General features: G+C 46.1%; 22 non-coding genes across 22 annotated transcripts; 12 read left to right on the top strand and 10 right to left on the bottom strand.

Annotated features, from left to right (window-relative positions):
* Window positions 1–277: 277 nt before the first annotated feature.
* trnad-guc (transfer RNA aspartic acid (anticodon GUC)) lies at window positions 278–349 on the top strand. Its single transcript has one exon. It is a non-coding gene; the product is annotated as a tRNA-Asp (tRNA).
* Window positions 350–814: 465 nt separating this feature from the next.
* LOC148974497 (U5 spliceosomal RNA) lies at window positions 815–930 on the bottom strand. The gene has a single exon (XR_016146170.1). It is a non-coding gene; the product is annotated as a U5 spliceosomal RNA (small nuclear RNA).
* Window positions 931–1,630: 700 nt separating this feature from the next.
* Window positions 1,631–1,702, top strand: trnad-guc (transfer RNA aspartic acid (anticodon GUC)). The gene has a single exon. It is a non-coding gene; the product is annotated as a tRNA-Asp (tRNA).
* A 1,898-nt stretch (window positions 1,703–3,600) lies between these two features.
* trnad-guc (transfer RNA aspartic acid (anticodon GUC)) lies at window positions 3,601–3,672 on the top strand. Its single transcript has one exon. It is a non-coding gene; the product is annotated as a tRNA-Asp (tRNA).
* Window positions 3,673–4,137: 465 nt separating this feature from the next.
* Window positions 4,138–4,253, bottom strand: LOC148974494 (U5 spliceosomal RNA). Its single transcript, XR_016146311.1, has one exon. It is a non-coding gene; the product is annotated as a U5 spliceosomal RNA (small nuclear RNA).
* A 2,509-nt stretch (window positions 4,254–6,762) lies between these two features.
* LOC148974493 (U5 spliceosomal RNA) lies at window positions 6,763–6,878 on the bottom strand. Its single transcript, XR_016146310.1, has one exon. It is a non-coding gene; the product is annotated as a U5 spliceosomal RNA (small nuclear RNA).
* A 700-nt stretch (window positions 6,879–7,578) lies between these two features.
* Window positions 7,579–7,650, top strand: trnad-guc (transfer RNA aspartic acid (anticodon GUC)). The gene has a single exon. It is a non-coding gene; the product is annotated as a tRNA-Asp (tRNA).
* Window positions 7,651–9,387: 1,737 nt separating this feature from the next.
* Window positions 9,388–9,503, bottom strand: LOC148974491 (U5 spliceosomal RNA). Its single transcript, XR_016146169.1, has one exon. It is a non-coding gene; the product is annotated as a U5 spliceosomal RNA (small nuclear RNA).
* Window positions 9,504–10,203: 700 nt separating this feature from the next.
* trnad-guc (transfer RNA aspartic acid (anticodon GUC)) lies at window positions 10,204–10,275 on the top strand. The gene has a single exon. It is a non-coding gene; the product is annotated as a tRNA-Asp (tRNA).
* Window positions 10,276–10,891: 616 nt separating this feature from the next.
* trnad-guc (transfer RNA aspartic acid (anticodon GUC)) lies at window positions 10,892–10,963 on the top strand. Its single transcript has one exon. It is a non-coding gene; the product is annotated as a tRNA-Asp (tRNA).
* Window positions 10,964–11,428: 465 nt separating this feature from the next.
* Window positions 11,429–11,544, bottom strand: LOC148974488 (U5 spliceosomal RNA). Its single transcript, XR_016146168.1, has one exon. It is a non-coding gene; the product is annotated as a U5 spliceosomal RNA (small nuclear RNA).
* A 2,510-nt stretch (window positions 11,545–14,054) lies between these two features.
* Window positions 14,055–14,170, bottom strand: LOC148974487 (U5 spliceosomal RNA). Its single transcript, XR_016146141.1, has one exon. It is a non-coding gene; the product is annotated as a U5 spliceosomal RNA (small nuclear RNA).
* Window positions 14,171–15,397: 1,227 nt separating this feature from the next.
* Window positions 15,398–15,513, bottom strand: LOC148974486 (U5 spliceosomal RNA). Its single transcript, XR_016146167.1, has one exon. It is a non-coding gene; the product is annotated as a U5 spliceosomal RNA (small nuclear RNA).
* Window positions 15,514–16,213: 700 nt separating this feature from the next.
* trnad-guc (transfer RNA aspartic acid (anticodon GUC)) lies at window positions 16,214–16,285 on the top strand. Its single transcript has one exon. It is a non-coding gene; the product is annotated as a tRNA-Asp (tRNA).
* A 2,368-nt stretch (window positions 16,286–18,653) lies between these two features.
* Window positions 18,654–18,725, top strand: trnad-guc (transfer RNA aspartic acid (anticodon GUC)). The gene has a single exon. It is a non-coding gene; the product is annotated as a tRNA-Asp (tRNA).
* Window positions 18,726–19,190: 465 nt separating this feature from the next.
* Window positions 19,191–19,306, bottom strand: LOC148974483 (U5 spliceosomal RNA). The gene has a single exon (XR_016146166.1). It is a non-coding gene; the product is annotated as a U5 spliceosomal RNA (small nuclear RNA).
* Window positions 19,307–20,006: 700 nt separating this feature from the next.
* On the top strand, window positions 20,007–20,078 carry trnad-guc (transfer RNA aspartic acid (anticodon GUC)). The gene has a single exon. It is a non-coding gene; the product is annotated as a tRNA-Asp (tRNA).
* Window positions 20,079–21,758: 1,680 nt separating this feature from the next.
* trnad-guc (transfer RNA aspartic acid (anticodon GUC)) lies at window positions 21,759–21,830 on the top strand. Its single transcript has one exon. It is a non-coding gene; the product is annotated as a tRNA-Asp (tRNA).
* Window positions 21,831–22,295: 465 nt separating this feature from the next.
* Window positions 22,296–22,411, bottom strand: LOC148974480 (U5 spliceosomal RNA). The gene has a single exon (XR_016146165.1). It is a non-coding gene; the product is annotated as a U5 spliceosomal RNA (small nuclear RNA).
* A 700-nt stretch (window positions 22,412–23,111) lies between these two features.
* On the top strand, window positions 23,112–23,183 carry trnad-guc (transfer RNA aspartic acid (anticodon GUC)). Its single transcript has one exon. It is a non-coding gene; the product is annotated as a tRNA-Asp (tRNA).
* Window positions 23,184–26,021: 2,838 nt separating this feature from the next.
* trnad-guc (transfer RNA aspartic acid (anticodon GUC)) lies at window positions 26,022–26,093 on the top strand. Its single transcript has one exon. It is a non-coding gene; the product is annotated as a tRNA-Asp (tRNA).
* Window positions 26,094–26,558: 465 nt separating this feature from the next.
* On the bottom strand, window positions 26,559–26,674 carry LOC148974477 (U5 spliceosomal RNA). Its single transcript, XR_016146164.1, has one exon. It is a non-coding gene; the product is annotated as a U5 spliceosomal RNA (small nuclear RNA).
* Between the last annotated feature and the right edge of the window lie 144 nt (window positions 26,675–26,818).

Genomic DNA, 26,818 nt, shown 5'->3' with positions numbered 1-26,818 from the left:
ATGTCCCTGAATCCAGTAGTACGTGGAAGACCAGTGTCTGGAATTCGCATGAGATTTTTAGGAACTTTCTGGAGGCTAAATGAACAAACCCTTCATATCCTTGGATTGCAGGTAGATTCCTCCACAGGAGAGGGAGAGCTCCTCTTCCTGCCCCTCTTGGCCAAAATGAAAGGCTTAGATAACAATAACTCCCATAAAGCATGTCCAGTATTAATTGACTTCTCAACGGCTGAGCATACAATGCCGTACCGCTCAGGGACACTGCTGTGACGACCGGTCCTCGTTAGTATAGTGGACAGTATCTCCGCCTGTCACGCGGAAGACCGGGGTTCGATTCCCCGACGGGGAGGCTTCTTCTTTACCACGGACAAACACCTTGTATGAGCTCATGCTCTGCCGTGAAAACTGCTGATAAAGCCAACCCTGCCGTTCAAGTCTCACCTGAGGGTGGTAAGCTAATTCTATTTGAAAGGTTTTACTTTCAAGATAGCATTTGCATTGGTTTGTAAAAGGTTGGTTTATGCATGTTTGACCTGAGTTTGTGTGGCATTTCCAGTGTTGCATTTCCAATCTGACCAGCAGGGGTCACCAGTGTGGCCTTCCGAATGCGTTGAAACAGTTAATCAATTTGCAAAGCAATCAGTTGAAAGCTTTGAAAAGCTTTGTTTCTCCCAACACTACCCTTTTGTGTTTCGTAAACCTTACAATCATTCTGCTGACCCAAGATTTGAAGTTGTGAACTGGGAAAGTGGCAATGGTTTGACCAAAACCCAGCTCCAAACAAAAAGTCTTCTGTTTTTGAACAAAGGCATTTAGCTCTACTGTGAGCAGAGCATCCAAAAATACCAATAACTCGCAAACGTTCCCCTCCACGGAAATCTTTAGTAAAAGGCGAAAGATTTATGCGTGAATGAAGAGAAACTCGAGCTGTAACCATGAGACGTTGGGACAATGTGCTATCACACACATGCCACCATGCTCAGCAAGGGTAATGTCTGGTGCAGGCTCCTCCCACCCAGCTTTTTGTCTTTTTTTGTTAAAAACAATAATATAGCCATTTCCATTAGAGGATGGAGCAAATGTAATAAGAATCTGCCCCATCACCAGATGACCGGCAAACCCTGTCTAAGAGGATGTCCCTGAATCCAGTAGTACGTGGAAGACCAGTGTCTAGAATTCGCTTGATATTTTAATGGAACTTTCTGGAGGCTAAATGAACAAACCCTTCATCTCCTTGGATTGCAGGTGGATTCCTCCACAGGAGAGGGAGAGGCATACAATGCCGTACCGCTCAGGGACACTGCTTTGACGACCGGTCCTCGTTAGTATAGTTAGTAAACCCTGTCTAAGAGGATGTCCCTGAATCCAGTAGTATGTGGAAGACCAGTGTCTAGAATTCGCATGAGGTTTTTAGGAACTTTCTGGAGGCTAAATGAACAAACCCTTTATCTCCTTGGATTGCAGGTGGATTCCTCCACAGGAGAGGGAAAGCTCCTCTTCCTGCCCCCCTTGGCCAAAATGAAAGGCTTAAATAACAATAAATCCCATAAAGCATGTCCAGTATTAATTGACTTCTCAACGGCTGAGCATACAATGCCGTACCGCTCAGGGACACTGCTGTGACGACCGGTCCTCGTTAGTATAGTGGACAGTATCTCCGCCTGTCACGCGGAAGACCGGGGTTCGATTCCCCGACGGGGAGGCTTCTTCTTTACCACGGACAAACACCTTGTATGAGCTCGTGCTCTGCCGTGGAAACTGCTGATAAAGCCAACCCTGCCGTTCAAGACTCACCTGAGGGTGGTAAGCTAATTCTATTTGAAAGGTTTTACTTTCAAGATAGCATTTGCATTGGTTTGTAATAGGTTGGTTTATGCATGTTTGACCTAAGTTTGTGTGGCATTTCCACTATTGCATTTCCAATCTGACCAGCAGGGTTCACCAGTGTGGCCATCCGAATGCGTTGAAACATTAGAGGATGGAGCAAATGTAATAAGAATCTGCCCCATCACCAGATGACCGGCAAACCCTGTCTAAGAGGATGTCCCTGAATCCAGTAGTACGTGGAAGACCAGTGTCTAGAATTCGCTTGATATTTTAATGGAACTTTCTGGAGGCTAAATGAAAAAACCCTTCATCTCCTTGGATTGCAGGTGGATTCCTCCACAGGAGAGGGAGAGGCACACAAAGCCGTACCGCTCAGGGACACTGCTTTGACGACCGGTCCTCGTTAGTATAGTGGACAGTATCTCCGCCTGTCACGCGGAAGACCGGGGTTCGATTCCCCGATGGGGAGGCTTCTTCTTTACCACGGACAAACACCTTGTATGAGCTCGTGCTCTGCCGTGGAAACTGCTGATAAAGCCAACCCTGCCGTTCAAGACTCACCTGAGGGTGGTAAGCTAATTCTATTTGAAAGGTTTTACTTTCAAGATAGCATTTGCATTGGTTTGTAAAAGTTTGGTTTATGCATGTTTGACCTAAGTTTGTGTGGCATTTCCACTATTGCATTTCCAATCTGACCAGCAGGGTTCACCAGTGTGGCCATCCGAATGCGTTGAAACATTAGAGGATGGAGCAAATGTAATAAGAATCTGCCCCATCACCAGATGACTGGCAAACCCTGTCTAAGAGGATGTCCCTGAATCCAGTAGTACGTGGAAGACCAGTGTCTAGAATTCGCATGAGATTTTTAGGAACTTTCTGGAGGCTAAATGAACAAACCCTTCATATCCTTGGATTGCAGGTGGATTCCTCCACAGGAGAGGGAGAGCTCCTCTTCCTGCCCCTCTTGGCCAAAATGAAAGGCTTAAATAACAATAACTCCCATAAAGCATGTCCAGTATTAATTGACTTTTTAACGGCTGAGCATACAATGCCGTACCGCTCAGGGACACTGCTGTGACGACCGGACCTCGTTAGTATAGCGGACAGTATCTCTGCCTGTCACGCGGAAGACCGGGGTTCGATTCCCCGACGGGGAGGCTTCTTCTTTACCACGGACAAACACCTTGTATGAGCTCATGCTCTGCCGTGGAAACTGCTGATAAAGCCAACCCTGCCGTTCAAGTCTCACCTGAGGGTGGTAAGCTAATTCTATTTGAAAGGTTTTACTTTCAAGATAGCATTTGCATTGGTTTGTAAAAGGTTGGTTTATGCATGTTTGACCTAAGTTTGTGTGGCATTTCCACTATTGCATTTCCAATCTGACCAGCAGGGTTCACCAGTGTGGCCATCCGAATGCGTTGAAACATTAGAGGATGGAGCAAATGTAATAAGAATCTGCCCCATCACCAGATGACTGGCAAACCCTGTCTAAGAGGATGTCCCTGAATCCAGTAGTACGTGGAAGACCAGTGTCTGGAATTCGCATGAGATTTTTAGGAACTTTCTGGAGGCTAAATGAACAAACCCTTCATATCCTTGGATTGCAGGTAGATTCCTCCACAGGAGAGGGAGAGCTCCTCTTCCTGCCCCTCTTGGCCAAAATGAAAGGCTTAGATAACAATAACTCCCATAAAGCATGTCCAGTATTAATTGACTTCTCAACGGCTGAGCATACAATCCCGTACCGCTCAGGGACACTGCTGTGACGACCGGTCCTCGTTAGTATAGTGGACAGTATCTCCGCCTGTCACGCGGAAGACCGGGGTTCGATTCCCCGACGGGGAGGCTTCTTCTTTACCACGGACAAACACCTTGTATGAGCTCATGCTCTGCCGTGGAAACTGCTGATAAAGCCAACCCTGCCGTTCAAGTCTCACCTGAGGGTGGTAAGCTAATTCTATTTGAAAGGTTTTACTTTCAAGATAGCATTTGCATTGGTTTGTAAAAGGTTGGTTTATGCATGTTTGACCTGAGTTTGTGTGGCATTTCCAGTGTTGCATTTCCAATCTGACCAGCAGGGGTCACCAGTGTGGCCTTCCGAATGCGTTGAAACAGTTAATCAATTTGCAAAGCAATCAGTTGAAAGCTTTGAAAAGCTTTGTTTCTCCCAACACTACCCTTTTGTGTTTCGTAAACCTTACAATCATTCTGCTGACCCAAGATTTGAAGTTGTGAACTGGGAAAGTGGCAATGGTTTGACCAAAACCCAGCTCCAAACAAAAAGTCTTCTGTTTTTGAACAAAGGCATTTAGCTCTACTGTGAGCAGAGCATCCAAAAATACCAATAACTCGCAAACGTTCCCCTCCACGGAAATCGTTAGTAAAAGGCGAAAGATTTATGCGTGAATGAAGAGAAACTCGAGCTGTAACCATGAGACGTTGGGACAATGTGCTATCACACACATGCCACCATGCTCAGCAAGGGTAATGTCTGGTGCAGGCTCCTCCCACCCAGCTTTTTGTCTTTTTTTGTTAAAAACAATAATATAGCCATTTCCATTAGAGGATGGAGCAAATGTAATAAGAATCTGCCCCATCACCAGATGACCGGCAAACCCTGTCTAAGAGGATGTCCCTGAATCCAGTAGTACGTGGAAGACCAGTGTCTAGAATTCGCTTGATATTTTAATGGAACTTTCTGGAGGCTAAATGAACAAACCCTTCATCTCCTTGGATTGCAGGTGGATTCCTCCACAGGAGAGGGAGAGGCATACAATGCCGTACCGCTCAGGGACACTGCTTTGACGACCGGTCCTCGTTAGTATAGTTAGTAAACCCTGTCTAAGAGGATGTCCCTGAATCCAGTAGTATGTGGAAGACCAGTGTCTAGAATTCGCATGAGGTTTTTAGGAACTTTCTGGAGGCTAAATGAACAAACCCTTTATCTCCTTGGATTGCAGGTGGATTCCTCCACAGGAGAGGGAAAGCTCCTCTTCCTGCCCCCCTTGGCCAAAATGAAAGGCTTAAATAACAATAACTCCCATAAAGCATGTCCAGTATTAATTGACTTCTCAACGGCTGAGCATACAATGCCGTACCGCTCAGGGACACTGCTGTGACGACCGGTCCTCGTTAGTATAGTGGACAGTATCTCCGCCTGTCACGCGGAAGACCGGGGTTCGATTCCCCGACGGGTAGGCTTCTTCTTTACCACGGACAAACACCTTGTATGAGCTCGTGCTCTGCCGTGGAAACTGCTGATAAAGCCAACCCTGCCGTTCAAGACTCACCTGAGGGTGGTAAGCTAATTCTATTTGAAAGGTTTTACTTTCAAGATAGCATTTGCATTGGTTTGTAATAGGTTGGTTTATGCATGTTTGACCTAAGTTTGTGTGGCATTTCCACTATTGCATTTCCAATCTGACCAGCAGGGTTCACCAGTGTGGCCATCCGAATGCGTTGAAACATTAGAGGATGGAGCAAATGTAATAAGAATCTGCCCCATCACCAGATGACCGGCAAACCCTGTCTAAGAGGATGTCCCTGAATCCAGTAGTACGTGGAAGACCAGTGTCTAGAATTCGCTTGATATTTTAATGGAACTTTCTGGAGGCTAAATGAAAAAACCCTTCATCTCCTTGGATTGCAGGTGGATTCCTCCACAGGAGAGGGAGAGGCACACAAAGCCGTACCGCTCAGGGACACTGCTTTGACGACCGGTCCTCGTTAGTATAGTGGACAGTATCTCCGCCTGTCACGCGGAAGACCGGGGTTCGATTCCCCGATGGGGAGGCTTCTTCTTTACCACGGACAAACACCTTGTATGAGCTCGTGCTCTGCCGTGGAAACTGCTGATAAAGCCAACCCTGCCGTTCAAGACTCACCTGAGGGTGGTAAGCTAATTCTATTTGAAAGGTTTTACTTTCAAGATAGCATTTGCATTGGTTTGTAAAAGTTTGGTTTATGCATGTTTGACCTAAGTTTGTGTGGCATTTCCACTATTGCATTTCCAATCTGACCAGCAGGGGTCACCAGTGTGGCCATCCGAATGCGTTGAAACATTAGAGGATGGAGCAAATGTAATAAGAATCTGCCCGATCACCAGATGACCGGCACACCCTGTCTAAGAGGATGTCCCTGAATCCAGTAGTATGTGGAAGACCAGTGTCTAGAATTCGCATGAGGTTTTTAGGAACTTTCTGGAGGCTAAATGAACAAACCCTTCATATCCTTGGATTGCAGGTGGATTCCTCCACAGGAGAGGGAGAGCTCCTCTTCCTGCCCCTCTTGGCCAAAATGAAAGGCTTAGATAACAATAACTCCCATAAAGCATGTCCAGTATTAATTGACTTCTCAACGGCTGAGCATACAATGCCGTACCGCTCAGGGACACTGTTGTGACGACCGGTCCTCGTTAGTATAGTGGACAGTATCTCCGCCTGTCACGCGGAAGACCGGGGTTCGATTCCCAGACGGGGAGGCTTCTTCTTTACCACGGACAAACACCTTGTATGAGCTCATGCTCTGCCGTGGAAACTGCTGATAAAGCCAACCCTGCCGTTCAAGTCTCACCTGAGGGTGGTAAGCTAATTCTATTTGAAAGGTTTTACTTTCAAGATAGCATTTGCATTGGTTTGTAAAAGGTTGGTTTATGCATGTTTGACCTGAGTTTGTGTGGCATTTCCAGTGTTGCATTTCTAATCTGACCAGCAGGGGTCACCAGTGTGGCCTTCCGAATGCGTTGAAACAGTTAATCAATTTGCAAAGCAATCAGTTGAAATCTTTGTTTCTCCCAACACTACCCTTTTGTGTTTCGTAAACCTTACAATCATTCTGCTGACCCAAGATTTGAAGTTGTGAACTGGGAAAGTGGCAATGGTTTGACCAAAACCCAGCTCCAAACAAAAAGTCTTCTGTTTTTGAACAAAGGCATTTAGCTCTACTGTGAGCAGAGCATCCAAAAATACCAATAACTCGCAAACGTTCCCCTCCACGGAAATCGTTAGTAAAAGGCGAAAGATTTATGCGTGAATGAAGAGAAACTCGAGCTGTAACCATGAGACGTTGGGACAATGTGCTATCACACACATGCCACCATGCTCAGCAAGGGTAATGTCTGGTGCAGGCTCCTCCCACCCAGCTTTTTGTCTTTTTTTGTTAAAAACAATAATATAGCCATTTCCATTAGAGGATGGAGCAAATGTAATAAGAATCTGCCCCATCACCAGATGACCGGCAAACCCTGTCTAAGAGGATGTCCCTGAATCCAGTAGTACGTGGAAGACCAGTGTCTAGAATTCGCTTGATATTTTAATGGAACTTTCTGGAGGCTAAATGAACAAACCCTTCATCTCCTTGGATTGCAGGTGGATTCCTCCACAGGAGAGGGAGAGGCATACAATGCCGTACCGCTCAGGGACACTGCTTTGACGACCGGTCCTCGTTAGTATAGTTAGTAAACCCTGTCTAAGAGGATGTCCCTGAATCCAGTAGTATGTGGAAGACCAGTGTCTAGAATTCGCATGAGGTTTTTAGGAACTTTCTGGAGGCTAAATGAACAAACCCTTTATCTCCTTGGATTGCAGGTGGATTCCTCCACAGGAGAGGGAAAGCTCCTCTTCCTGCCCCCCTTGGCCAAAATGAAAGGCTTAAATAACAATAACTCCCATAAAGCATGTCCAGTATTAATTGACTTCTCAACGGCTGAGCATACAATGCCGTACCGCTCAGGGACACTGCTGTGACGACCGGTCCTCGTTAGTATAGTGGACAGTATCTCCGCCTGTCACGCGGAAGACCGGGGTTCGATTCCCCGACGGGGAGGCTTCTTCTTTACCACGGACAAACACCTTGTATGAGCTCGTGCTCTGCCGTGGAAACTGCTGATAAAGCCAACCCTGCCGTTCAAGACTCACCTGAGGGTGGTAAGCTAATTCTATTTGAAAGGTTTTACTTTCAAGATAGCATTTGCATTGGTTTGTAAAAGGTTGGTTTATGCATGTTTGACCTAAGTTTGTGTGGCATTTCCACTATTGCATTTCCAATCTGACCAGCAGGGTTCACCAGTGTGGCCATCCGAATGCGTTGAAACATTAGAGGATGGAGCAAATGTAATAAGAATCTGCCCCATCACCAGATGACCGGCAAACCCTGTCTAAGAGGATGTCCCTGAATCCAGTAGTACGTGGAAGACCAGTGTCTAGAATTCGCTTGATATTTTAATGGAACTTTCTGGAGGCTAAATGAAAAAACCCTTCATCTCCTTGGATTGCAGGTGGATTCCTCCACAGGAGAGGGAGAGGCACACAAAGCCGTACCGCTCAGGGACACTGCTTTGACGACCGGTCCTCGTTAGTATAGTGGACAGTATCTCCGCCTGTCACGCGGAAGACCGGGGTTCGATTCCCCGATGGGGAGGCTTCTTCTTTACCACGGACAAACACCTTGTATGAGCTCGTGCTCTGCCGTGGAAACTGCTGATAAAGCCAACCCTGCCGTTCAAGACTCACCTGAGGGTGGTAAGCTAATTCTATTTGAAAGGTTTTACTTTCAAGATAGCATTTGCATTGGTTTGTAAAAGTTTGGTTTATGCATGTTTGACCTAAGTTTGTGTGGCATTTCCACTATTGCATTTCCAATCTGACCAGCAGGGGTCACCAGTGTGGCCATCCGAATGCGTTGAAACATTAGAGGATGGAGCAAATGTAATAAGAATCTGCCCGATCACCAGATGACCGGCACACCCTGTCTAAGAGGATGTCCCTGAATCCAGTAGTATGTGGAAGACCAGTGTCTAGAATTCGCATGAGGTTTTTAGGAACTTTCTGGAGGCTAAATGAACAAACCCTTCATATCCTTGGATTGCAGGTGGATTCCTCCACAGGAGAGGGAGAGCTCCTCTTCCTGCCCCTCTTGGCCAAAATGAAAGGCTTAGATAACAATAACTCCCATAAAGCATGTCCAGTATTAATTGACTTCTCAACGGCTGAGCATACAATGCCGTACCGCTCAGGGACACTGTTGTGACGACCGGTCCTCGTTAGTATAGTGGACAGTATCTCCGCCTGTCACGCGGAAGACCGGGGTTCGATTCCCAGACGGGGAGGCTTCTTCTTTACCACGGACAAACACCTTGTATGAGCTCATGCTCTGCCGTGGAAACTGCTGATAAAGCCAACCCTGCCGTTCAAGTCTCACCTGAGGGTGGTAAGCTAATTCTATTTGAAAGGTTTTACTTTCAAGATAGCATTTGCATTGGTTTGTAAAAGGTTGGTTTATGCATGTTTGACCTGAGTTTGTGTGGCATTTCCAGTGTTGCATTTCTAATCTGACCAGCAGGGGTCACCAGTGTGGCCTTCCGAATGCGTTGAAACAGTTAATCAATTTGCAAAGCAATCAGTTGAAATCTTTGTTTCTCCCAACACTACCCTTTTGTGTTTCGTAAACCTTACAATCATTCTGCTGACCCAAGATTTGAAGTTGTGAACTGGGAAAGTGGCAATGGTTTGACCAAAACCCAGCTCCAAACAAAAAGTCTTCTGTTTTTGAACAAAGGCATTTAGCTCTACTGTGAGCAGAGCATCCAAAAATACCAATAACTCGCAAACGTTCCCCTCCACGGAAATCTTTAGTAAAAGGCGAAAGATTTATGCGTGAATGAAGAGAAACTCGAGCTGTAACCATGAGACGTTGGGACAATGTGCTATCACACACATGCCACCATGCTCAGCAAGGGTAATGTCTGGTGCAGGCTCCTCCCACCCAGCTTTTTGTCTTTTTTTGTTAAAAACAATAATATAGCCATTTCCATTAGAGGATGGAGCAAATGTAATAAGAATCTGCCCCATCACCAGATGACCGGCAAACCCTGTCTAAGAGGATGTCCCTGAATCCAGTAGTACGTGGAAGACCAGTGTCTAGAATTCGCTTGATATTTTAATGGAACTTTCTGGAGGCTAAATGAACAAACCCTTCATCTCCTTGGATTGCAGGTGGATTCCTCCACAGGAGAGGGAGAGGCATACAATGCCGTACCGCTCAGGGACACTGCTTTGACGACCGGTCCTCGTTAGTATAGTTAGTAAACCCTGTCTAAGAGGATGTCCCTGAATCCAGTAGTATGTGGAAGACCAGTGTCTAGAATTCGCATGAGGTTTTTAGGAACTTTCTGGAGGCTAAATGAACAAACCCTTTATCTCCTTGGATTGCAGGTGGATTCCTCCACAGGAGAGGGAAAGCTCCTCTTCCTGCCCCCCTTGGCCAAAATGAAAGGCTTAAATAACAATAACTCCCATAAAGCATGTCCAGTATTAATTGACTTCTCAACGGCTGAGCATACAATGCCGTACCGCTCAGGGACACTGCTGTGACGACCGGTCCTCGTTAGTATAGTGGACAGTATCTCCGCCTGTCACGCGGAAGACCGGGGTTCGATTCCCCGACGGGGAGGCTTCTTCTTTACCACGGACAAACACCTTGTATGAGCTCGTGCTCTGCCGTGGAAACTGCTGATAAAGCCAACCCTGCCGTTCAAGACTCACCTGAGGGTGGTAAGCTAATTCTATTTGAAAGGTTTTACTTTCAAGATAGCATTTGCATTGGTTTGTAAAAGGTTGGTTTATGCATGTTTGACCTAAGTTTGTGTGGCATTTCCACTATTGCATTTCCAATCTGACCAGCAGGGTTCACCAGTGTGGCCATCCGAATGCGTTGAAACATTAGAGGATGGAGCAAATGTAATAAGAATCTGCCCCATCACCAGATGACTGGCAAACCCTGTCTAAGAGGATGTCCCTGAATCCAGTAGTACGTGGAAGACCAGTGTCTGGAATTCGCATGAGATTTTTAGGAACTTTCTGGAGGCTAAATGAACAAACCCTTCATATCCTTGGATTGCAGGTAGATTCCTCCACAGGAGAGGGAGAGCTCCTCTTCCTGCCCCTCTTGGCCAAAATGAAAGGCTTAGATAACAATAACTCCCATAAAGCATGTCCAGTATTAATTGACTTCTCAACGGCTGAGCATACAATCCCGTACCGCTCAGGGACACTGCTGTGACGACCGGTCCTCGTTAGTATAGTGGACAGTATCTCCGCCTGTCACGCGGAAGACCGGGGTTCGATTCCCCGACGGGGAGGCTTCTTCTTTACCACGGACAAACACCTTGTATGAGCTCATGCTCTGCCGTGGAAACTGCTGATAAAGCCAACCCTGCCGTTCAAGTCTCACCTGAGGGTGGTAAGCTAATTCTATTTGAAAGGTTTTACTTTCAAGATAGCATTTGCATTGGTTTGTAAAAGGTTGGTTTATGCATGTTTGACCTGAGTTTGTGTGGCATTTCCAGTGTTGCATTTCCAATCTGACCAGCAGGGGTCACCAGTGTGGCCTTCCGAATGCGTTGAAACAGTTAATCAATTTGCAAAGCAATCAGTTGAAAGCTTTGAAAAGCTTTGTTTCTCCCAACACTACCCTTTTGTGTTTCGTAAACCTTACAATCATTCTGCTGACCCAAGATTTGAAGTTGTGAACTGGGAAAGTGGCAATGGTTTGACCAAAACCCAGCTCCAAACAAAAAGTCTTCTGTTTTTGAACAAAGGCATGTAGCTCTACTGTGAGCAGAGCATCCAAAAATACCAATAACTCGCAAACGTTCCCCTCCACGGAAATCTTTAGTAAAAGGCGAAAGATTTATGCGTGAATGAAGAGAAACTCGAGCTGTAACCATGAGACGTTGGGACAATGTGCTATCACACACATGCCACCATGCTCAGCAAGGGTAATGTCTGGTGCAGGCTCCTCCCACCCAGCTTTTTGTCTTTTTTTGTTAAAAACAATAATATAGCCATTTCCATTAGAGGATGGAGCAAATGTAATAAGAATCTGCCCCATCACCAGATGACCGGCAAACCCTGTCTAAGAGGATGTCCCTGAATCCAGTAGTACGTGGAAGACCAGTGTCTAGAATTCGCTTGATATTTTAATGGAACTTTCTGGAGGCTAAATGAACAAACCCTTCATCTCCTTGGATTGCAGGTGGATTCCTCCACAGGAGAGGGAGAGGCATACAATGCCGTACCGCTCAGGGACACTGCTTTGACGACCGGTCCTCGTTAGTATAGTTAGTAAACCCTGTCTAAGAGGATGTCCCTGAATCCAGTAGTATGTGGAAGACCAGTGTCTAGAATTCGCATGAGGTTTTTAGGAACTTTCTGGAGGCTAAATGAACAAACCCTTTATCTCCTTGGATTGCAGGTGGATTCCTCCACAGGAGAGGGAAAGCTCCTCTTCCTGCCCCCCTTGGCCAAAATGAAAGGCTTAAATAACAATAACTCCCATAAAGCATGTCCAGTATTAATTGACTTCTCAACGGCTGAGCATACAATGCCGTACCGCTCAGGGACACTGCTGTGACGACCGGTCCTCGTTAGTATAGTGGACAGTATCTCCGCCTGTCACGCGGAAGACCGGGGTTCGATTCCCCGACGGGTAGGCTTCTTCTTTACCACGGACAAACACCTTGTATGAGCTCGTGCTCTGCCGTGGAAACTGCTGATAAAGCCAACCCTGCCGTTCAAGACTCACCTGAGGGTGGTAAGCTAATTCTATTTGAAAGGTTTTACTTTCAAGATAGCATTTGCATTGGTTTGTAATAGGTTGGTTTATGCATGTTTGACCTAAGTTTGTGTGGCATTTCCACTATTGCATTTCCAATCTGACCAGCAGGGTTCACCAGTGTGGCCATCCGAATGCGTTGAAACATTAGAGGATGGAGCAAATGTAATAAGAATCTGCCCCATCACCAGATGACCGGCAAACCCTGTCTAAGAGGATGTCCCTGAATCCAGTAGTACGTGGAAGACCAGTGTCTAGAATTCGCTTGATATTTTAATGGAACTTTCTGGAGGCTAAATGAAAAAACCCTTCATCTCCTTGGATTGCAGGTGGATTCCTCCACAGGAGAGGGAGAGGCACACAAAGCCGTACCGCTCAGGGACACTGCTTTGACGACCGGTCCTCGTTAGTATAGTGGACAGTATCTCCGCCTGTCACGCGGAAGACCGGGGTTCGATTCCCCGATGGGGAGGCTTCTTCTTTACCACGGACAAACACCTTGTATGAGCTCGTGCTCTGCCGTGGAAACTGCTGATAAAGCCAACCCTGCCGTTCAAGACTCACCTGAGGGTGGTAAGCTAATTCTATTTGAAAGGTTTTACTTTCAAGATAGCATTTGCATTGGTTTGTAAAAGTTTGGTTTATGCATGTTTGACCTAAGTTTGTGTGGCATTTCCACTATTGCATTTCCAATCTGACCAGCAGGGGTCACCAGTGTGGCCATCCGAATGCGTTGAAACATTAGAGGATGGAGCAAATGTAATAAGAATCTGCCCGATCACCAGATGACCGGCACACCCTGTCTAAGAGGATGTCCCTGAATCCAGTAGTACGTGGAAGACCAGTGTCTGGAATTCGCATGAGATTTTTAGGAACTTTCTGGAGGCTAAATGAACAAAACCCTTCATATCCTTGGATTGCAGGTGGATTCCTCCACAGGAGAGGGAGAGCTCCTCTTCCTGCCCCTCTTGGCCAAAATGAAAGGCTTAGATAACAATAACTCCCATAAAGCATGTCCAGTATTAATTGACTTCTCAACGGCTGAGCATACAATGCCGTACCGCTCAGGGACACTGCTGTGACGACCGGTCCTCGTTAGTATAGTGGACAGTATCTCCGCCTGTCACGCGGAAGACCGGGGTTCGATTCCCAGACGGGGAGGCTTCTTCTTTACCACGGACAAACACCTTGTATGAGCTCATGCTCTGCCGTGGAAACTGCTGATAAAGCCAACCCTGCCGTTCAAGTCTCACCTGAGGGTGGTAAGCTAATTCTATTTGAAAGGTTTTACTTTCAAGATAGCATTTGCATTGGTTTGTAAAAGGTTGGTTTATGCATGTTTGACCTGAGTTTGTGTGGCATTTCCAGTGTTGCATTTCTAATCTGACCAGCAGGGGTCACCAGTGTGGCCTTCCGAATGCGTTGAAACAGTTAATCAATTTGCAAAGCAATCAGTTGAAAGCTTTGTTTCTCCCAACACTACCCTTTTGTGTTTCGTAAACCTTACAATCATTCTGCTGACCCAAGATTTGAAGTTGTGAACTGGGAAAGTGGCAATGGTTTGACCAAAACCCAGCTCCAAACAAAAAGTCTTCTGTTTTTGAACAAAGGCATTTAGCTCTACTGTGAGCAGAGCATCCAAAAATACCAATAACTCGCAAACGTTCCCCTCCACGGAAATCTTTAGTAAAAGGCGAAAGATTTATGCGTGAATGAAGAGAAACTCGAGCAGTAACCATGAGACGTTGGGACAATGTGCTATCACACACATGCCACCATGCTCAGCAAGGGTAATGTCTGGTGCAGGCTCCTCCCACCCAGCTTTTTGTCTTTTTTTGTTAAAAACAATAATATAGCCATTTCCATTAGAGGATGGAGCAAATGTAATAAGAATCTGCCCCATCACCAGATGACCGGCAAACCCTGTCTAAGAGGATGTCCCTGAATCCAGTAGTACGTGGAAGACCAGTGTCTAGAATTCGCTTGATATTTTAATGGAACTTTCTGGAGGCTAAATGAACAAACCCTTCATCTCCTTGGATTGCAGGTGGATTCCTCCACAGGAGAGGGAGAGGCATACAATGCCGTACCGCTCAGGGACACTGCTTTGACGACCGGTCCTCGTTAGTATAGTTAGTAAACCCTGTCTAAGAGGATGTCCCTGAATCCAGTAGTATGTGGAAGACCAGTGTCTAGAATTCGCATGAGGTTTTTAGGAACTTTCTGGAGGCTAAATGAACAAACCCTTCATATCCTTGGATTGCAGGTGGATTCCTCCACAGGAGAGGGAGAGCTCCTCTTCCTGCCCCTCTTGGCCAAAATGAAAGGCTTAGATAACAATAACTCCCATAAAGCATGTCCAGTATTAATTGACTTCTCAACGGCTGAGCATACAATGCCGTACCGCTCAGGGACACTGTTGTGACGACCGGTCCTCGTTAGTATAGTGGACAGTATCTCCGCCTGTCACGCGGAAGACCGGGGTTCGATTCCCAGACGGGGAGGCTTCTTCTTTACCACGGACAAACACCTTGTATGAGCTCATGCTCTGCCGTGGAAACTGCTGATAAAGCCAACCCTGCCGTTCAAGTCTCACCTGAGGGTGGTAAGCTAATTCTATTTGAAAGGTTTTACTTTCAAGATAGCATTTGCATTGGTTTGTAAAAGGTTGGTTTATGCATGTTTGACCTGAGTTTGTGTGGCATTTCCAGTGTTGCATTTCTAATCTGACCAGCAGGGGTCACCAGTGTGGCCTTCCGAATGCGTTGAAACAGTTAATCAATTTGCAAAGCAATCAGTTGAAATCTTTGTTTCTCCCAACACTACCCTTTTGTGTTTCGTAAACCTTACAATCATTCTGCTGACCCAAGATTTGAAGTTGTGAACTGGGAAAGTGGCAATGGTTTGACCAAAACCCAGCTCCAAACAAAAAGTCTTCTGTTTTTGAACAAAGGCATTTAGCTCTACTGTGAGCAGAGCATCCAAAAATACCAATAACTCGCAAACGTTCCCCTCCACGGAAATCTTTAGTAAAAGGCGAAAGATTTATGCGTGAATGAAGAGAAACTCGAGCTGTAACCATGAGACGTTGGGACAATGTGCTATCACACACATGCCACCATGCTCAGCAAGGGTAATGTCTGGTGCAGGCTCCTCCCACCCAGCTTTTTGTCTTTTTTTGTTAAAAACAATAATATAGCCATTTCCATTAGAGGATGGAGCAAATGTAATAAGAATCTTCCCCATCACCAGATGACCGGCAAACCCTGTCTAAGAGGATGTCCCTGAATCCAGTAGTACGTGGAAGACCAGTGTCTAGAATTCGCTTGATATTTTAATGGAACTTTCTGGAGGCTAAATGAACAAACCCTTCATCTCCTTGGATTGCAGGTGGATTCCTCCACAGGAGAGGGAGAGGCATACAATGCCGTACCGCTCAGGGACACTGCTTTGACGACCGGTCCTCGTTAGTATAGTTAGTAAACCCTGTCTAAGAGGATGTCCCTGAATCCAGTAGTATGTGGAAGACCAGTGTCTAGAATTCGCATGAGGTTTTTAGGAACTTTCTGGAGGCTAAATGAACAAACCCTTTATCTCCTTGGATTGCAGGTGGATTCCTCCACAGGAGAGGGAAAGCTCCTCTTCCTGCCCCCCTTGGCCAAAATGAAAGGCTTAAATAACAATAACTCCCATAAAGCATGTCCAGTATTAATTGACTTCTCAACGGCTGAGCATACAATGCCGTACCGCTCAGGGACACTGCTGTGACGACCGGTCCTCGTTAGTATAGTGGACAGTATCTCCGCCTGTCACGCGGAAGACCGGGGTTCGATTCCCCGACGGGGAGGCTTCTTCTTTACCACGGACAAACACCTTGTATGAGCTCGTGCTCTGCCGTGGAAACTGCTGATAAAGCCAACCCTGCCGTTCAAGACTCACCTGAGGGTGGTAAGCTAATTCTATTTGAAAGGTTTTACTTTCAAGATAGCATTTGCATTGGTTTGTAATAGGTTGGTTTATGCATGTTTGACCTAAGTTTGTGTGGCATTTCCACTATTGCATTTCCAATCTGACCAGCAGGGTTCACCAGTGTGGCCATCCGAATGCGTTGAAACATTAGAGGATGGAGCAAATGTAATAAGAATCTGCCCCATCACCAGATGACCGGCAAACCCTGTCTAAGAGGATGTCCCTGAATCCAGTAGTACGTGGAAGACCAGTGTCTAGAATTCGCTTGATATTTTAATGGAACTTTCTGGAGGCTAAATGAAAAAACCCTTCATCTCCTTGGATTGCAGGTGGATTCCTCCACAGGAGAGGGAGAGGCACACAAAGCCGTACCGCTCAGGGACACTGCTTTGACGACCGGTCCTCGTTAGTATAGTGGACAGTATCTCCGCCTGTCACGCGGAAGACCGGGGTTCGATTCCCCGATGGGGAGGCTTCTTCTTTACCACGGACAAACACCTTGTATGAGCTCGTGCTCTGCCGTGGAAACTGCTGATAAAGCCAACCCTGCCGTTCAAGACTCACCTGAGGGTGGTAAGCTAATTCTATTTGAAAGGTTTTACTTTCAAGATAGCATTTGCATTGGTTTGTAAAAGTTTGGTTTATGCATGTTTGACCTAAGTTTGTGTGGCATTTCCACTATTGCATTTCCAATCTGACCAGCAGGGTTCACCAGTGTGGCCATCCGAATGCGTTGAAACATTAGAGGATGGAGCAAATGTAATAAGAATCTGCCCCATCACCAGATGACTGGCAAACCCTGTCTAAGAGGATGTCCCTGAATCCAGTAGTACGTGGAAGACCAGTGTCTAGAATTCGCATGAGATTTTTAGGAACTTTCTGGAGGCTAAATGAACAAACCCTTCATATCCTTGGATTGCAGGTGGATTCCTCCACAGGAGAGGGAGAGCTCCTCTTCCTGCCCCTCTTGGCCAAAATGAAAGGCTTAAATAACAATAACTCCCATAAAGCATGTCCAGTATTAATTGACTTCTCAACGGCTGAGCATACAATGCCGTACCGCTCAGGGACACTGCTGTGACGACCGGTCCTCGTTAGTATAGCGGACAGTATCTCTGCCTGTCACGCGGAAGACCGGGGTTCGATTCCCCGACGGGGAGGCTTCTTCTTTACCACGGACAAACACCTTGTATGAGCTCATGCTCTGCCGTGGAAACTGCTGATAAAGCCAACCCTGCCGTTCAAGTCTCACCTGAGGGTGGTAAGCTAATTCTATTTGAAAGGTTTTACTTTCAAGATAGCATTTGCATTGGTTTGTAAAAGGTTGGTTTATGCATGTTTGACCTAAGTTTGTGTGGCATTTCCACTATTGCATTTCCAATCTGACCAGCAGGGTTCACCAGTGTGGCCATCCGAATGCGTTGAAACATTAGAGGATGGAGCAAATGTAATAAGAATCTGCCCCATCACCAGATGACTGGCAAACCCTGTCTAAGAGGATGTCCCTGAATCCAGTAGTACGTGGAAGACCAGTGTCTGGAATTCGCATGAGATTTTTAGGAACTTTCTGGAGGCTAAATGAACAAACCCTTCATCTCCTTGGATTGCAGGTAGATTCCTCCACAGGAATGCTTCTTCTTTACCACGGACAAACACCTTGGGTGAGCTCGTGCTCTGCCGTGGAAACTGCTGATAAAGCCAACCCTGCCGTTCAAGACTCACCTGAGGGTGGTAAGCTAATTCTATTTGAAAGGTTTTACTTTCAAGATAGCATTTGCATTGGTTTGTAAAAGTTTGGTTTATGCATGTTTGACCTAAGTTTGTGTGGCATTTCCACTATTGCATTTCCAATCTGACCAGCAGGGGTCACCAGTGTGGCCATCCGAATGCGTTGAAACATTAGAGGATGGAGCAAATGTAATAAGAATCTGCCCGATCACCAGATGACCGGCACACCCTGTCTAAGAGGATGTCCCTGAATCCAGTAGTACGTGGAAGACCAGTGTCTGGAATTCGCATGAGATTTTTAGGAACTTTCTGGAGGCTAAATGAACAAACCCTTCATATCCTTGGATTGCAGGTAGATTCCTCCACAGGAGAGGGAGAGCTCCTCTTCCTGCCCCTCTTGGCCAAAATGAAAGGCTTAGATAACAATAACTCCCATAAAGCATGTCCAGTATTAATTGACTTCTCAACGGCTGAGCATACAATGCCGTACCGCTCAGGGACACTGCTGTGACGACCGGTCCTCGTTAGTATAGTGGACAGTATCTCCGCCTGTCACGCGGAAGACCGGGGTTCGATTCCCCGACGGGGAGGCTTCTTCTTTACCACGGACAAACACCTTGTATGAGCTCATGCTCTGCCGTGAAAACTGCTGATAAAGCCAACCCTGCCGTTCAAGTCTCACCTGAGGGTGGTAAGCTAATTCTACTTGAAAGGTTTTACTTTCAAGATAGCATTTGCATTGGTTTGTAAAAGGTTGGTTTATGCATGTTTGACCTGAGTTTGTGTGGCATTTCCAGTGTTGCATTTCCAATCTGACCAGCAGGGGTCACCAGTGTGGCCTTCCGAATGCGTTGAAACAGTTAATCAATTTGCAAAGCAATCAGTTGAAAGCTTTGAAAAGCTTTGCTTCTCCCAACACTACCCTTTTGTGTTTCGTAAACCTTACAATCATTCTGCTGACCCAAGATTTGAAGTTGTGAACTGGGAAAGTGGCAATGGTTTGACCAAAACCCAGCTCCAAACAAAAAGTCTTCTGTTTTTGAACAAAGGCATTTAGCTCTACTGTGAGCAGAGCATCCAAAAATACCAATAACTCGCAAACGTTCCCCTCCACGGAAATCTTTAGTAAAAGGCGAAAGATTTATGCGTGAATGAAGAGAAACTCGAGCTGTAACCATGAGACGTTGGGACAATGTGCTATCACACACATGCCACCATGCTCAGCAAGGGTAATGTCTGGTGCAGGCTCCTCCCACCCAGCTTTTTGTCTTTTTTTGTTAAAAACAATAATATAGCCATTTCCATTAGAGGATGGAGCAAATGTAATAAGAATCTGCCCCATCACCAGATGACCGGCAAACCCTGTCTAAGAGGATGTCCCTGAATCCAGTAGTACGTGGAAGACCAGTGTCTAGAATTCGCTTGATATTTTAATGGAACTTTCTGGAGGCTAAATGAACAAACCCTTCATCTCCTTGGATTGCAGGTGGATTCCTCCACAGGAGAGGGAGAGGCATACAATGCCGTACCGCTCAGGGACACTGCTTTGACGACCGGTCCTCGTTAGTATAGTTAGTAAACCCTGTCTAAGAGGATGTCCCTGAATCCAGTAGTATGTGGAAGACCAGTGTCTAGAATTCGCATGAGGTTTTTAGGAACTTTCTGGAGGCTAAATGAACAAACCCTTTATCTCCTTGGATTGCAGGTGGATTCCTCCACAGGAGAGGGAAAGCTCCTCTTCCTGCCCCCCTTGGCCAAAATGAAAGGCTTAAATAACAATAACTCCCATAAAGCATGTCCAGTATTAATTGACTTCTCAACGGCTGAGCATACAATGCCGTACCGCTCAGGGACACTGCTGTGACGACCGGTCCTCGTTAGTATAGTGGACAGTATCTCCGCCTGTCACGCGGAAGACCGGGGTTCGATTCCCCGACGGGGAGGCTTCTTCTTTACCACGGACAAACACCTTGTATGAGCTCGTGCTCTGCCGTGGAAACTGCTGATAAAGCCAACCCTGCCGTTCAAGACTCACCTGAGGGTGGTAAGCTAATTCTATTTGAAAGGTTTTACTTTCAAGATAGCATTTGCATTGGTTTGTAATAGGTTGGTTTATGCATGTTTGACCTAAGTTTGTGTGGCATTTCCACTATTGCATTTCCAATCTGACCAGCAGGGTTCACCAGTGTGGCCATCCGAATGCGTTGAAACATTAGAGGATGGAGCAAATGTAATAAGAATCTGCCCCATCACCAGATGACCGGCAAACCCTGTCTAAGAGGATGTCCCTGAATCCAGTAGTACGTGGAAGACCAGTGTCTAGAATTCGCTTGATATTTTAATGGAACTTTCTGGAGGCTAAATGAAAAAACCCTTCATCTCCTTGGATTGCAGGTGGATTCCTCCACAGGAGAGGGAGAGGCACACAAAGCCGTACCGCTCAGGGACACTGCTTTGACGACCGGTCCTCGGTAGTATAGTGGACAGTATCTCCGCCTGTCACGCGGAAGACCGGGGTTCGATTCCCCGATGGGGAGGCTTCTTCTTTACCACGGACAAACACCTTGTATGAGCTCGTGCTCTGCCGTGGAAACTGCTGATAAAGCCAACCCTGCCGTTCAAGACTCACCTGAGGGTGGTAAGCTAATTCTATTTGAAAGGTTTTACTTTCAAGATAGCATTTGCATTGGTTTGTAAAAGTTTGGTTTATGCATGTTTGACCTAAGTTTGTGTGGCATTTCCACTATTGCATTTCCAATCTGACCAGCAGGGTTCACCAGTGTGGCCATCCGAATGCGTTGAAACATTATAGGATGGAGCAAATGTAATAAGAATCTGCCCCATCACCAGATGACTGGCAAACCCTGTCTAAGAGGATGTCCCTGAATCCAGTAGTACGTGGAAGACCAGTGTCTAGAATTCGCATGAGATTTTTAGGAACTTTCTGGAGGCTAAATGAACAAACCCTTCATATCCTTGGATTGCAGGTGGATTCCTCCACAGGAATGCTTCTTCTTTACCACGGACAAACACCTTGGGTGAGCTCGTGCTCTGCCGTGGAAACTGCTGATAAAGCCAACCCTGCCGTTCAAGACTCACCTGAGGGTGGTAAGCTAATTCTATTTGAAAGGTTTTACTTTCAAGATAGCATTTGCATTGGTTTGTAAAAGTTTGGTTTATGCATGTTTGACCTAAGTTTGTGTGGCATTTCCACTATTGCATTTCCAATCTGACCAGCAGGGGTCACCAGTGTGGCCATCCGAATGCGTTGAAACATTAGAGGATGGAGCAAATGTAATAAGAATCTGCCCGATCACCAGATGACCGGCACACCCTGTCTAAGAGGATGTCCCTGAATCCAGTAGTACGTGGAAGACCAGTGTCTGGAATTCGCATGAGATTTTTAGGAACTTTCTGGAGGCTAAATGAACAAACCCTTCATATCCTTGGATTGCAGGTAGATTCCTCCACAGGAGAGGGAGAGCTCCTCTTCCTGCCCCTCTTGGCCAAAATGAAAGGCTTAGATAACAATAACTCCCATAAAGCATGTCCAGTATTAATTGACTTCTCAACGGCTGAGCATACAATGCCGTACCGCTCAGGGACACTGCTGTGACGACCGGTCCTCGTTAGTATAGTGGACAGTATCTCCGCCTGTCACGCGGAAGACCGGGGTTCGATTCCCCGACGGGGAGGCTTCTTCTTTACCACGGACAAACACCTTGTATGAGCTCATGCTCTGCCGTGAAAACTGCTGATAAAGCCAACCCTGCCGTTCAAGTCTCACCTGAGGGTGGTAAGCTAATTCTACTTGAAAGGTTTTACTTTCAAGATAGCATTTGCATTGGTTTGTAAAAGGTTGGTTTATGCATGTTTGACCTGAGTTTGTGTGGCATTTCCAGTGTTGCATTTCCAATCTGACCAGCAGGGGTCACCAGTGTGGCCTTCCGAATGCGTTGAAACAGTTAATCAATTTGCAAAGCAATCAGTTGAAAGCTTTGAAAAGCTTTGCTTCTCCCAACACTACCCTTTTGTGTTTCGTAAACCTTACAATCATTCTGCTGACCCAAGATTTGAAGTTGTGAACTGGGAAAGTGGCAATGGTTTGACCAAAACCCAGCTCCAAACAAAAAGTCTTCTGTTTTTGAACAAAGGCATTTAGCTCTACTGTGAGCAGAGCATCCAAAAATACCAATAACTCGCAAACGTTCCCCTCCACGGAAATCTTTAGTAAAAGGCGAAAGATTTATGCGTGAATGAAGAGAAACTCGAGCTGTAACCATGAGACGTTGGGACAATGTGCTATCACACACATGCCACCATGCTCAGCAAGGGTAATGTCTGGTGCAGGCTCCTCCCACCCAGCTTTTTGTCTTTTTTTGTTAAAAACAATAATATAGCCATTTCCATTAGAGGATGGAGCAAATGTAATAAGAATCTGCCCCATCACCAGATGACCGGCAAACCCTGTCTAAGAGGATGTCCCTGAATCCAGTAGTACGTGGAAGACCAGTGTCTAGAATTCGCTTGATATTTTAATGGAACTTTCTGGAGGCTAAATGAACAAACCCTTCATCTCCTTGGATTGCAGGTGGATTCCTCCACAGGAGAGGGAGAGGCATACAATGCCGTACCGCTCAGGGACACTGCTTTGACGACCGGTCCTCGTTAGTATAGTTAGTAAACCCTGTCTAAGAGGATGTCCCTGAATCCAGTAGTATGTGGAAGACCAGTGTCTAGAATTCGCATGAGGTTTTTAGGAACTTGCTGGAGGCTAAATGAACAAACCCTTTATCTCCTTGGATTGCAGGTGGATTCCTCCACAGGAGAGGGAAAGCTCCTCTTCCTGCCCCCCTTGGCCAAAATGAAAGGCTTAAATAACAATAACTCCCATAAAGCATGTCCAGTATTAATTGACTTCTCAACGGCTGAGCATACAATGCCGTACCGCTCAGGGACACTGCTGTGACGACCGGTCCTCGTTAGTATAGTGGACAGTATCTCCGCCTGTCACGCGGAAGACCGGGGTTCGATTCCCCGACGGGGAGGCTTCTTCTTTACCACGGACAAACACCTTGTATGAGCTCGTGCTCTGCCGTGGAAACTGCTGATAAAGCCAACCCTGCCGTTCAAGACTCACCTGAGGGTGGTAAGCTAATTCTATTTGAAAGGTTTTACTTTCAAGATAGCATTTGCATTGGTTTGTAAAAGTTTGGTTTATGCATGTTTGACCTAAGTTTGTGTGGCATTTCCACTATTGCATTTCCAATCTGACCAGCAGGGTTCACCAGTGTGGCCATCCGAATGCGTTGAAACATTAGAGGATGGAGCAAATGTAATAAGAATCTGCCCCATCACCAGATGACCGGTAAACCCTATCTAAGAGGATGTCCCTGAATCCAGTAGTACGTGGAAGACCAGTGTCTAGAATTCGCTTGATATTTTAATGGAACTTTCTGGAGGCTAAATGAAAAAACCCTTCATCTCCTTGGATTGCAGGTGGATTCCTCCACAGGAGAGGGAGAGGCACACAAAGCCGTACCGCTCAGGGACACTGCTTTGACGACCGGTCCTCATTAGTATAGTGGACAGTATCTCCGCCTGTCACGCGGAAGACCGGGGTTCGATTCCCCGATGGGGAGGCTTCTTCTTTACCACGGACAAACACCTTGTATGAGCTCGTGCTCTGCCGTGGAAACTGCTGATAAAGCCAACCCTGCCGTTCAAGACTCACCTGAGGGTGGTAAGCTAATTCTATTTGAAAGGTTTTACTTTCAAGATAGCATTTGCATTGGTTTGTAAAAGTTTGGTTTATGCATGTTTGACCTAAGTTTGTGTGGCATTTCCACTATTGCATTTCCAATCTGACCAGCAGGGTTCACCAGTGTGGCCATCCGAATGCGTTGAAACATTAGAGGATGGAGCAAATGTAATAAGAATCTGCCCCATCACCAGATGACTGGCAAACCCTGTCTAAGAGGATGTCCCTGAATCCAGTAGTACGTGGAAGACCAGTGTCTAGAATTCGCATGAGATTTTTAGGAACTTTCTGGAGGCTAAATGAACAAACCCTTCATATCCTTGGATTGCAGGTGGATTCCTCCACAGGAGAGGGAGAGCTCCTCTTCCTGCCCCTCTTGGCCAAAATGAAAGGCTTAAATAACAATAACTCCCATAAAGCATGTCCAGTATTAATTGACTTCTCAACGGCTGAGCATACAATGCCGTACCGCTCAGGGACACTGCTGTGACGACCGGTCCTCGTTAGTATAGCGGATAGTATCTCTGCCTGTCACGCGGAAGACCGGGGTTCGATTCCCCGACGGGGAGGCTTCTTCTTTACCACGGACAAACACCTTGTATGAGCTCATGCTCTGCCGTGGAAACTGCTGATAAAGCCAACCCTGCCGTTCAAGTCTCACCTGAGGGTGGTAAGCTAATTCTATTTGAAAGGTTTTACTTTCAAGATAGCATTTGCATTGGTTTGTAAAAGGTTGGTTTATGCATGTTTGACCTAAGTTTGTGTGGCATTTCCACTGTTGCATTTCCAATCTGACCAGCAGGGTTCACCAATGTGGCCATCCGAATGCGTTGAAACATTAGAGGATGGAGCAAATGTAATAAGAATCTGCCCGATCACCAGATGACCGGCACACCCTGTCTAAGAGGATGTCCCTGAATCCAGTAGTACGTGGAAGACCAGTGTCTGGAATTCGCATGAGATTTTTAGGAACTTTCTGGAGGCTAAATGAACAAACCCTTCATCTCCTTGGATTGCAGGTAGATTCCTCCACAGGAAGGCTTCTTCTTTACCATGGACAAACACCTTGTATGAGCTCATGCTCTGCCGTGGAAACTACTGATAAAGCCAACCCTGCCGTTCAAGACTCACCTGAGGGTGGTAAGCTAATTCTATTTGAAAGGTTTTACTTTCAAGATAGCATTTGCATTGGTTTGTAAAAGGTTGGTTTATGCATGTTTGACCTAAGTTTGTGTGGCATTTCCACTGTTGCATTTCCAATCTGACCAGCAGGGTTCACCAGTGTGGCCATCCGAATGCGTTGAAACATTAGAGGATGGAGCAAATGTAATAAGAATCTGCCCCATCACCAGATGACCTGCAAACCCTGTCTAAGAGGATGTCCCTGAATCCAGTAGTACGTGGAAGACCAGTGTCTGGAATTCGCATGAGATTTTTAAGAACTTTCTGGAGGCTAAATGAACAAACCCTTCATCTCCTTGGATTGCAGGTAGATTCCTCCACAGGAATGCTTCTTCTTTACCACGGACAAACACCTTGTATGAGCTCGTGCTCTGCCGTGGAAACTGCTGATAAAGCCAACCCTGCCGTTCAAGACTCACCTGAGGGTGGTAAGCTAATTCTATTTGAAAGGTTTTACTTTCAAGATAGCATTTGCATTGGTTTGTAAAAGTTTGGTTTATGCATGTTTGACCTAAGTTTGTGTGGCATTTCCACTATTGCATTTCCAATCTGACCAGCAGGGGTCACCAGTGTGGCCATCCGAATGCGTTGAAACATTAGAGGATGGAGCAAATGTAATAAGAATCTGCCCGATCACCAGATGACCGGCACACCCTGTCTAAGAGGATGTCCCTGAATCCAGTAGTACGTGGAAGACCAGTGTCTGGAATTCGCATGAGATTTTTAGGAACTTTCTGGAGGCTAAATGAACAAACCCTTCATATCCTTGGATTGCAGGTAGATTCCTCCACAGGAGAGGGAGAGCTCCTCTTCCTGCCCCTCTTGGCCAAAATGAAAGGCTTAGATAACAATAACTCCCATAAAGCATGTCCAGTATTAATTGACTTCTCAACGGCTGAGCATACAATGCCGTACCGCTCAGGGACACTGCTGTGACGACCGGTCCTCGTTAGTATAGTGGACAGTATCTCCGCCTGTCACGCGGAAGACCGGGGTTCGATTCCCCGACGGGGAGGCTTCTTCTTTACCACGGACAAACACCTTGTATGAGCTCATGCTCTGCCGTGAAAACTGCTGATAAAGCCAACCCTGCCGTTCAAGTCTCACCTGAGGGTGGTAAGCTAATTCTATTTGAAAGGTTTTACTTTCAAGATAGCATTTGCATTGGTTTGTAAAAGGTTGGTTTATGCATGTTTGACCTGAGTTTGTGTGGCATTTCCAGTGTTGCATTTCCAATCTGACCAGCAGGGGTCACCAGTGTGGCCTTCCGAATGCGTTGAAACAGTTAATCAATTTGCAAAGCAATCAGTTGAAAGCTTTGAAAAGCTTTGTTTCTCCCAACACTACCCTTTTGTGTTTTGTAAACCTTACAATCATTCTGCTGACCCAAGATTTGAAGTTGTGAACTGGGAAAGTGGCAATGGTTTGACCAAAACCCAGCTCCAAACAAAAAGTCTTCTGTTTTTGAACAAAGGCATTTAGCTCTACTGTGAGCAGAGCATCCAAAAATACCAATAACTCGCAAACGTTCCCCTCCACGGAAATCTTTAGTAAAAGGCGAAAGATTTATGCGTGAATGAAGAGAAACTCGAGCTGTAACCATGAGACGTTGGGACAATGTGCTATCACACACATGCCACCATGCTCAGCAAGGGTAATGTCTGGTGCAGGCTCCTCCCACCCAGCTTTTTGTCTTTTTTTGTTAAAAACAATAATATAGCCATTTCCATTAGAGGATGG

This window comes from Pimephales promelas, chromosome 13 (assembly GCF_988280905.1).
Source record: "Pimephales promelas chromosome 13, fPimPro1.hap1.1, whole genome shotgun sequence".
NCBI lineage: Eukaryota > Metazoa > Chordata > Actinopteri > Cypriniformes > Leuciscidae > Pimephales > Pimephales promelas.
The sequence above is the reverse complement of the archived record's forward strand: the minus strand, read 5'-3'. Positions and strand labels throughout refer to the sequence as shown.